Here is a 9,111-nt window from a genome sequence, read left to right as displayed (position 1 = left end):
TTTCTTCACCTCCTCCTTTTGTCTCTTAGAACTTTAGTTTTACTTTCATTTGTGCATTACTGGTAATCTTCAAACACCTCTGCTTTCCCCCCAAGTGTTTCTCCAAAGGTCCTTGTTGCCACCTTAGAATTTCCTTACCTATGATTATCTATAAAATGATTATGTCAGGAGGTTCCAGACACATCTTCTTCTCCATCTCTGCCCTTAGATCTACCCATTTCTTTCAGTTCAGAGAGCATAAAGTATACACCCAAGCATTGGAAATGGATTGACCATCTTTGTAGAGACAGGCTGTATTTTCTATTGATTCTGAAAGTGAGAGAAGCAGGCGCTGGAGTCAGAGGGGCTCCCACCTAGAGAAGACAGAAGCTTCCACGGTTCAGACCATGTAGAACAGGCAAGTTCCACCCAGGACAGGAAATTGTATCGAAAAGCATTCACCTCACTAAAAAAATTACTAATTTAGACTCAATTGTGCAATTATTTCTTCTGAGAAGAGTCATAGCATTGTGGTTAAGAGCACGAGCTTTGGAGTCCACCAGGGAATTGATCCAGGCTCAGCTCCTCAGCAGAGATCTGAGTGGCTTTGCTTAACATTTTTAAGCCTCAGTTTCCTCAAGTTGATTGAGGCTATTCGTATCTACTTCATGGGGTGTCATATGGACTGCATGAGATATTACAGATTTAGCATTTTTCACAATAACTGGCATATAGGTGTTCAAATAGGGTAACTTTTCCTATTATCATTTTATTACTATATACTTACCTTATTGTTTATGTTTTTTGCCATTTTATCACTGTACACACTTATACTTTAAAAATCTCTCCCTTAAAACGTTCTAAAATGTACATTATAGTCTTAGATTACGACCTATACTTTCACCCCTTTTATTTCACCACTCTCTGTTGTTCATATTTTTTATTTTTTAATTTGTTTTCTTGGAAACCTTTAGGGTTATGGTTTTAATGTATTTTTTGATCATTTGCAGCATATTTTTTACTAATGTTCTATAGAAAACATTAAGGAACTCATCAATTTCTCATGACGAGATTTTTACATATTGAGGTATATGGGGTAACTATATGGGTTCAAAACTGATTCAGCTTGAACTAAAAAGCCTGACTTACGGCCTATCAAACATACATTGTATATCAGCTTAACCATTAAAGTAAAGAATGCAGTCTTTTAAGATAAGAATGCATTCTTCCCCTCCTACGCCCTATTGGTAACGCCCTGTTGGTCACGCCCTCCTGGATTAGTCCCTTTCCTGACATCAGGGTCATGTTGACCTGCTAATTTGCAACTGAATACCTCTTTGAAATTTTGATGAAAATGTATCCTGTGTGTCTTTAATGTACGTTCTTTGTTCTAAAAAGATACAAAACTGTACTGAAATCCATGCTTATCCGGAATGCCTTCTAAGGCCTTCCTGGGTTACAATCCTCACTCTGGCTCATAATAAACTCATCCCAGTTTTGATTTATAGGTTGGTTATGGATTATTTGTGTCGACACCCATAAGACTGCAATTTTTGTTTATATAGTTTTCCTACATTCTTGTTTTAAAAACCTTAGCACATGAATCAATCTTCTCCATGAGCCAATCAAAATATCCTTAGGAATACTATGCCAAGAATCAAAATAAAATAACTCAGATCCCTAGGAGTTTATATTGGAGTATTTCTACAAGTCTATATACTTTCTATCATGTCTGAATCTTGAGAAGCAGATCTTGAGGTTAATCAAAGTCCCTTTGTGATTAACCAGTTAAAATCTTTTAATTAGAAATGACGGCTCTTCAGCCAGGATGCTGAGCCTCAATGAGACCCTATCTCAGTGATTGCATAGCTTCTCCAGTCTCAGTATACTTCTCCTTCCCTGACATTCCTGACTTCCTAAGTTCTCCACTTCCCCACTCCTCCACTCCATATTAAAGCTAAGGATAATCAGTGCCATTAAAATTAATTTCCATCCATCAGTAGCAGACCTCTATAAGTTGTCCAATTGAAACACTTTAGTATTTGTAAACTTTCTTTAGTGTTTATATTACACTATATTTTAATATTATTTACATGAGGGCTGGCCCCATGGCTAAGTGGCTAAGTTTGTGTGCTCTGCTTCGGTGGCCCAGGGTTTTGCTGGTTCAGATCCTGAGCGCAGACCTAGCATGACTCATCAAGCCACGCCGAGGCAGTGTCCCACATAGCAGAACTAGAAGGACCTATAACTAGAATATACAGCTATGTACTAGGGGGATTTATGGGGGAAGAAAAAATAAAAAGATTGGCAACAGATGTTAGCTCAGGGCCAATCTTAAAAAGAAAATTATTTACATGGATAACCCACACCTATGGGTTATTTATTTATTTATGTTTGCATGCCATCATGACAGGTCAGAAAAATTCAAGAAAGAGAAGGGTATCAGTTCCAAAGACTGCTACTATTGTCAGGATTAGACTCAAGCATTCACTAGTGCCAGGAAATTAAAAAAAAAGAAGTCCACACATGCTCTGGTAATTTTGTTTGCTCCAAATGACATTAGCAAACATGTACAGTATTATTGAAGAATATTTCCAGTTATAATTATATTAAATATAATTTATAATAAATTATATTCTAAAACTGATAGATTCCATTTTAACAAAATTGCATCAGCAAATTATTCAGATTCATTAAACCTAAAAAGGAAAATACAATCAAAGTAAAATAATAATAAGGCATGTTGACATTTGCTGAGTGATCTTTCCATTTAGAAGTGGATGTAGACAGTGGGGTCCGGGGCCTCTAGAACAGAGAGAATCTTACATACACATGTTCGTATAGTCTTTTAGATTAGTAGATATAGAGGGACAGATATTGATGTTTTTACTTGGTAAAGAAGATTTAAAAGTCTTCTCAACATTAAAATTTATAATTCAGGAGTTATACCTTAAAAAAACAAGTTAGAGTGTTTTTTTTAAAAAGCTTTATTTATTATTTATTTATTTTGGTGAGGAAGAGTGGCCCTGAGCTAACATCCATTGCCAATCTTCCCCTTTTTGAATGAGGAAGATTGTTGCTGAGCTAATCTCTGTGCCAGTCTCCTTCCATTTTGTATGTGGGATGCTGCCACAGCATGACTTGATGAGTGTAGCTCCCTGTGCCTGGGATTCAAACCTGTGAACCCTGGGCTGCTGATGCAGAGCAGGCAAACTTAATCACTAGCCACCAGGCTGGCCCCAGTTAGGTTGTTTTTTTAAATGTCAGCATGAGCAAGTATGCTGATTATTATCTGAGTGATCCAACACATCCACTCTCCAGATTTCTCTTACTTGTTCAGTGCCCCAAGAGGCTGACCTTTACAGATTGCATTCCCAGAGTCTGCTCCAAGATTTCTTGTTGAGTTGAGTCAACTGACCAAACTAGCCAAAGTTTGGAGTATGAGGAGAAAAAGACGCCAAGGGACTCTTTTTGTGAGCTATCTTTTTCCCCCTGAGACCCTAGCTGATAATGGTCCCAGAAGTGACCCCAGAGGACAGATCCTCAAAATAGGATTCTAGAATTGTGATGCTCATATATTTGAGTGCATGGACAATCACCTTGTTGGGAGGAAATGGGATACAATGTAACACACAATAATGTCACATTACTCATATGTGATGCCATTTGAAGGTGGCATGTGATGGAGTTCAGGGAGAGGACAAAGTGAGAGATCAAGTAGCTGTGGCACTTAGTTGCTATGACAAGCATGAGGTGGACTGTGGAATGGACTGGACACTTCTGGCTGCTCTGGAGAGTGTACATAAAGGATAAACTTAAAGTCGAGGATTCCAAGCTCAAAGCACTAGTCAACGGAAAACTGTATGAGGTTAATTAAGTCAACATCACCGAGGACTCAAATTTTGCAGGAGAGAAGGTTTGGGTAACTCCACTAGATGAAGAATTCTATTTGGCCAAGGTGTTGGTAGAGGGTAAGGGAATGAACAGTAAAACAGGGAAGCTATTGTTACCAGTTTAGGTCTTGTGACCAGAGCCCTGTAGCAGCTGGTTTTAAGTTAATTAATTGTTTTCCCCCTTTCTTCTTCTCACATTTTATGAAGAGTGCTATTGGTGGCTAACATTAAAATTTAGGTTTCAGTAGGAAATATGACAGAACTGACATCACTCAACAATGATACTGTGACTTGTGAGGTTTGGTGTTTCTCCTACATTAGGGTCACAAGTTCTTCCTCCAGACAAAGGTCAAGAGTGGAAGCTGAGTAGCAAACAGGGTGGACTGTACTGGTTATTCTCTGTTTGCTTCCCCCGACCCATACCTTTATCCATACCATGCCCCAGGCTGTGTGCCGCAGGATTGACCTCTCTGGATTCCATTATCAGGCTTCTCTTGCTCTTTGACTTTCAGCTAGGTTCGGCCAAAGGGAGGCAGCAGCAGGGGATTGGAAGGCAGCAGAAGAAACAGGTTGTGGTGTGTATTTTCCCCTCTCCCAGCTTTGCTCGGCCACAGTTTGGCAGTGGCTATATTCTGTGGTTACAGCTTCTGTCCAGAAGTTCCTCTTCTACAGCTCTGAACTTTTTCCAGGCTCTGCAAACACTATTCCCCATTCTTGCCCCTTAAGTTCTGGAGTAGCAATGATTTCTCTCTCCTACCAGTCCCTGCATGTTTCACCAAGTCTTTTGGTTCCCTTAGCCTTGTCCATATCTCTTTAGATAATACTTTTCATTGAACTCTCTCAGCTACAGCCTTTGTGTGTCCCATTTTTTGCCTGCTAGTACATTGACTGATACACTATAGAAAGAAGTACAAATTGAAAGGGACCAGGTGAGGACAGTCATAGGCATTGGGATCCAGCTACAACTGGAGAAAATGCAGCAAGGAGGGCAGAGTACAGAATACAGAGAATATGGGCACAGACAACAGTTGGCATTCTAGATGAGCAGTCAGCGCTAGAGAGTAATAACTAGGACTAGTGCTGTGAATTGCAGGCACGTGGAGTAAGGAAGCATGAATCCAAGATAAGGTAGTTTTGGGGAGAACCTGGTAGCCAAGCAGACAGAATAAGAGAATTAGGGTTTCCAGCCGTCAAGGCTCCAGGAATCAGAGAATTCTTGTCTCTGTTTGGGACTTGGCAAGTGCATAGAAAAGCATCAGTCTAGATAATTCAGTTTCTAAACAATTATCAAATACTGGTTCATTTACTCCATACGTTTGTTTGTTCATCCATTCATCAAATATTTATTGAGCCCCTTCTATATTGTAGGCCCTGATTTGGACACCAAGGATATATAGGTGAATAAGATAAATTATCTGACTTCATGGAGCTCACAACCCCGCCAGGAGGTGAAGATGAGTAGGAATGTAATTGTAGTACGTGGTTATGAAACATCTTTATCTGGATATATTCTGCAGGTTTCTCAAACTAAATATGCATGAAACTCAATTCATTATCTTCTAAAAAGCACATCTCCTCCTCTACTCTGCATTTCATGAACTGCACTGCTGTGACCTTGTCTCAGCGAAACATGGTGTGACTCTTTCTAACTAAGGCACTGGTGTATCCCTTGATCCAACGGAGTTGATTATTCCTCTTATTTTTAAAAATCTATTTTGCATATATCCTTATTAGAACATTTTTTTCCTGGTAATTCTGATGCACAGCCAAGGTCGAGAACTACTGTACTAGATATAAATTCATCCTAAACTGAGGTCATAATTGCTCCTTAGAGAATGGAGTGAGGTGTATCTTGTGTGTGTGTGTGTGTCTGGGAAAGGAAAGAGTCAAGTATTTCTTGCGAAGTGGACATATGGGCTTGGAGTCGGACAGTCTTTGTTGGAGATGTCAAATATATGGTACGGCTAGTTGTTCTACCAGGATGACATTATTTGTTGGAGTTCCCACATTCAAGCTCCCTCATTCTTATCACTCACTTTTGGTTCTTACGGACTGACTCAGGCAAATTGAACTCAAAAGAGATTGACAAGCAATACATCAGTTTATTATTAATTTGCGATGAGAAATACATGGCACTGCTTGACAGTGCATTCTCTCTTGCACAGGGAAGTCTCTATTACAGCTGGATGCAACCTTCTCTACAGAAGTAGATGTAACATAAAGTAAAAAGACTTCAGCTTTGGCCCCACCCTTACGTGAGCCCTGTGGGAGCTATAGAGTGTTCTAGGTAGAGAAGACAGAATTGCAACCAGGAAGCATTTTTGTACAAGCTTTTTTGGTAAATTGCCTGAAGAGATCTCAGAAGAATGGGACGTGAATTTTCAAGCCTCTAATAATTTACTGTGAATTATTTTCTTGGTGTATTTACTTTTGTACTTAATTTTGAATTTACAATTTTACCTTTTTTTATTAAAAAAGATCCACCAGATAGTATTTCATGCCCCCCAAAATCTGGATCTGCCCCCGTGTCTCTAATGTAGGGATACAGACACCTTGCTGGCCTGGTCAGACTCTGTTTACCTTTTTTAGATTCCATGAATCTCACTACTCTTCTGTTACTATATCATTGCTTCAGGCAGAAAACAAGCATTTAACTTACCGTATGTTTATATGATTGTATCCCATAGAGGTCTTCTTAAGAAGACAGAAGGAGACCTGGGAAATTCCTTTGTACCTTCAGCAATTTGTTTAAAAACACTCTCTAAAGTTGGCCACTCATCTCTCCATTTTGTTGATTTTCATCTGTTTTATTTGAAGGCGATACTTTTCTGACTTTTTTTCTTTTTGAGGACAATTAGCCCTGAGCTAACATCTGCTGCCAATCCTCCTCTTTTTGCTAAGGAAGACTGGCCCTGAGCTAACATCCATGCCCATCTTCCTCTACTTTCTATGTGGGATACCCACCACAGCATGGCCTGATAAGCAGTGTGTAGGTCCGGGCCTGGGATCCAAACTAGTGAAGCCTGTGCCGCTGAAGGGGAGCACGTGAAACCAACCGCTGGGCCACAGGGCCAGCCCCTCTGACTTTTTCCTTAATCACATTCTGGGGGTTGTTGTGGCCAGTGTACCATGTATAATAATAACAATGATGCTGTTTTCAAGATCGCGTTCACCATTCTCTGATATGCTTTTTGTCAGCCTACCTAATGAGGAAACATGAATTACAGAAGACTTGTCAGGGAGGAAGTGATTAAAAACAACTTTGTTTCCACCAGTTCCTTTTCATACATTTTTGTAAGGGACGTACTCTTGCTAAATGTGTTTGTAGAAATCACAGTTATAAGGTTGTTTCTCCAAGATCCATAGGAATAGTCACTAGAGGCCATAGCTCAGTGCACGGGTCTTTTAAAAGTAGAATCAAACAGCTTCAGCCTACCCGTATTTCACACTGATTTCAGAGCTCACAGTGAAGCTGTAGCCCATGTTCAATTTCTCTAGACATTTAGAGCAAACAGTCTTCTGAAGATCAATCTAGTGAAGAAAACTTGACTTTAAATTTCTGCCTATGCAGCTATGTATGTTTCCATCTTCTTTGTTGATTGTATGATTTCATTTTGTTTTGTGTCCTCAGACAGTGATACACGAATGCTCACCCCAACCTTGGAGGGCAACCTAGACCTTTGGTGATTTAAAGTTGTATCAATTTCTTAGAGCTGCCATGACAAAGTACCACAAACTACGTGGTTTACAACAACAGAAATTTATTATTCACTGTTCTGGAGACCAGAAGTCCACTATCAAGGTGTTGGCAGGGCCATGCTCCCTCTTAGGCTCTAGAGGAAGAATCCCTCTTTGCTTCTTCCAGTTCCTGGTGGCTTCTGGTTCCCCTTGGCTTGTGGCAGCATAACTCCAATCTCTGCTCCGTCTTCACATGGCCTTCTTCCTGGTGACTGTGTGTTCTTTTCTGTCTCTTGCAAGGACATTTTCAATGGATTTAGAGCCCACCTAAATCCACTATGATCTCATCTTGATTCTTAGCATAATTTTATCTGCAAAGACTCATTTCCAAATAAGATCGCATTCTGAGGTTCTGGGTGGACACGAATTTTTGAGGGGACGTTATTCCACCCACTACAAAGGGCACTGAACTCCATTAGGTGCTAGGGCCGCAGTTCCCCTCCTGTCAGGGGAGATGGTATTTTGCTGTTGTGGGCTTGCCAGATAGCACAGCCATGCTTCTACGACCCATGGAGCTTTGGCAGCAGCTGGGAAGCTGAGAAGCTCAGAACATAAGCAGGCAAAGGTAGCCTGTGCCCAAGAAAGAGAGGTGGAAGAAACAGGAGACGGTGTTCCTGGCTGTGAAAGATTTCTTGAACTTAATTCCCTTCTTAAAATTCAACAGAGGTATTCTAAGATTTGGGTGTTTTCACAAAACGTGAGACCTCTTTGCTCTTTTTGAATCACTTTTCTTTTCTGTTCTCTATAGCAGTTCATTCTCCTTGTTTTCCTCTCACTGGACTTGCTTGTAGGGAGTAAACTTCACCTTAATCCTCCTGCTGTGGGCCCCTCACCCTCCGTTCACTTCATTCTTTATCCTTGGTTTTCCTGTTCTCCTTCATTTTGTTCCTTTTTCATTTCCCAGTTTTATCTGTGGTCCAAATCTACTTCTTTCACATAACTGCATAGATCCCTGAGGCCCCAGTGTGTGGTGGGCACCAGTAGACACTGGATTCCAAAGACACCGAGCACAGGCCTCTGGCTCCTAGGAGTTTATACATTGTGGTGGTGTTTGTCTTGACACATCTTTGGTATTTTAGGTTTTTAGCTTCTTAGGGTAGAGGAAGTGTTTATTTTATTTATTTAATTAATTTATTTTTTCCTCCCCAAAGCCACAGTACATAGCTGTATCTCCTAGGTGTAAGTCCTTCCAGCTCTTCCATGTGGGATGCCACCACAGCATGGCTTGATGAACGGTGTGTAGGTCTGTGCCCAGGATCCAAACCAGCAAACCCCAGGCCACTGAAGAGGAGCAAGGGAACCTAATGGTTACACCACCAGGCCAGCCCTGGAAGTGTTTATTTTAACTATGTTTATAAAATAGCTAATAAACGTTTGGAGTTAACCTGCGTATACAGGCCCAGACAGTACTCTATTTAGTTAATTCTTGTCTTTTAGGCTTTTGCCTTTGTTTTGTTTGAGGAGGTTGGGGTCACTCAATAATAGAAAATGACAATGACAG

The sequence above is a fragment of the Equus asinus genome, chromosome 1 (genome assembly GCF_041296235.1).
Source record: "Equus asinus isolate D_3611 breed Donkey chromosome 1, EquAss-T2T_v2, whole genome shotgun sequence".
Classification (NCBI taxonomy): domain Eukaryota; kingdom Metazoa; phylum Chordata; class Mammalia; order Perissodactyla; family Equidae; genus Equus; species Equus asinus.
Note: the sequence above shows the minus strand (reverse complement) of the source record.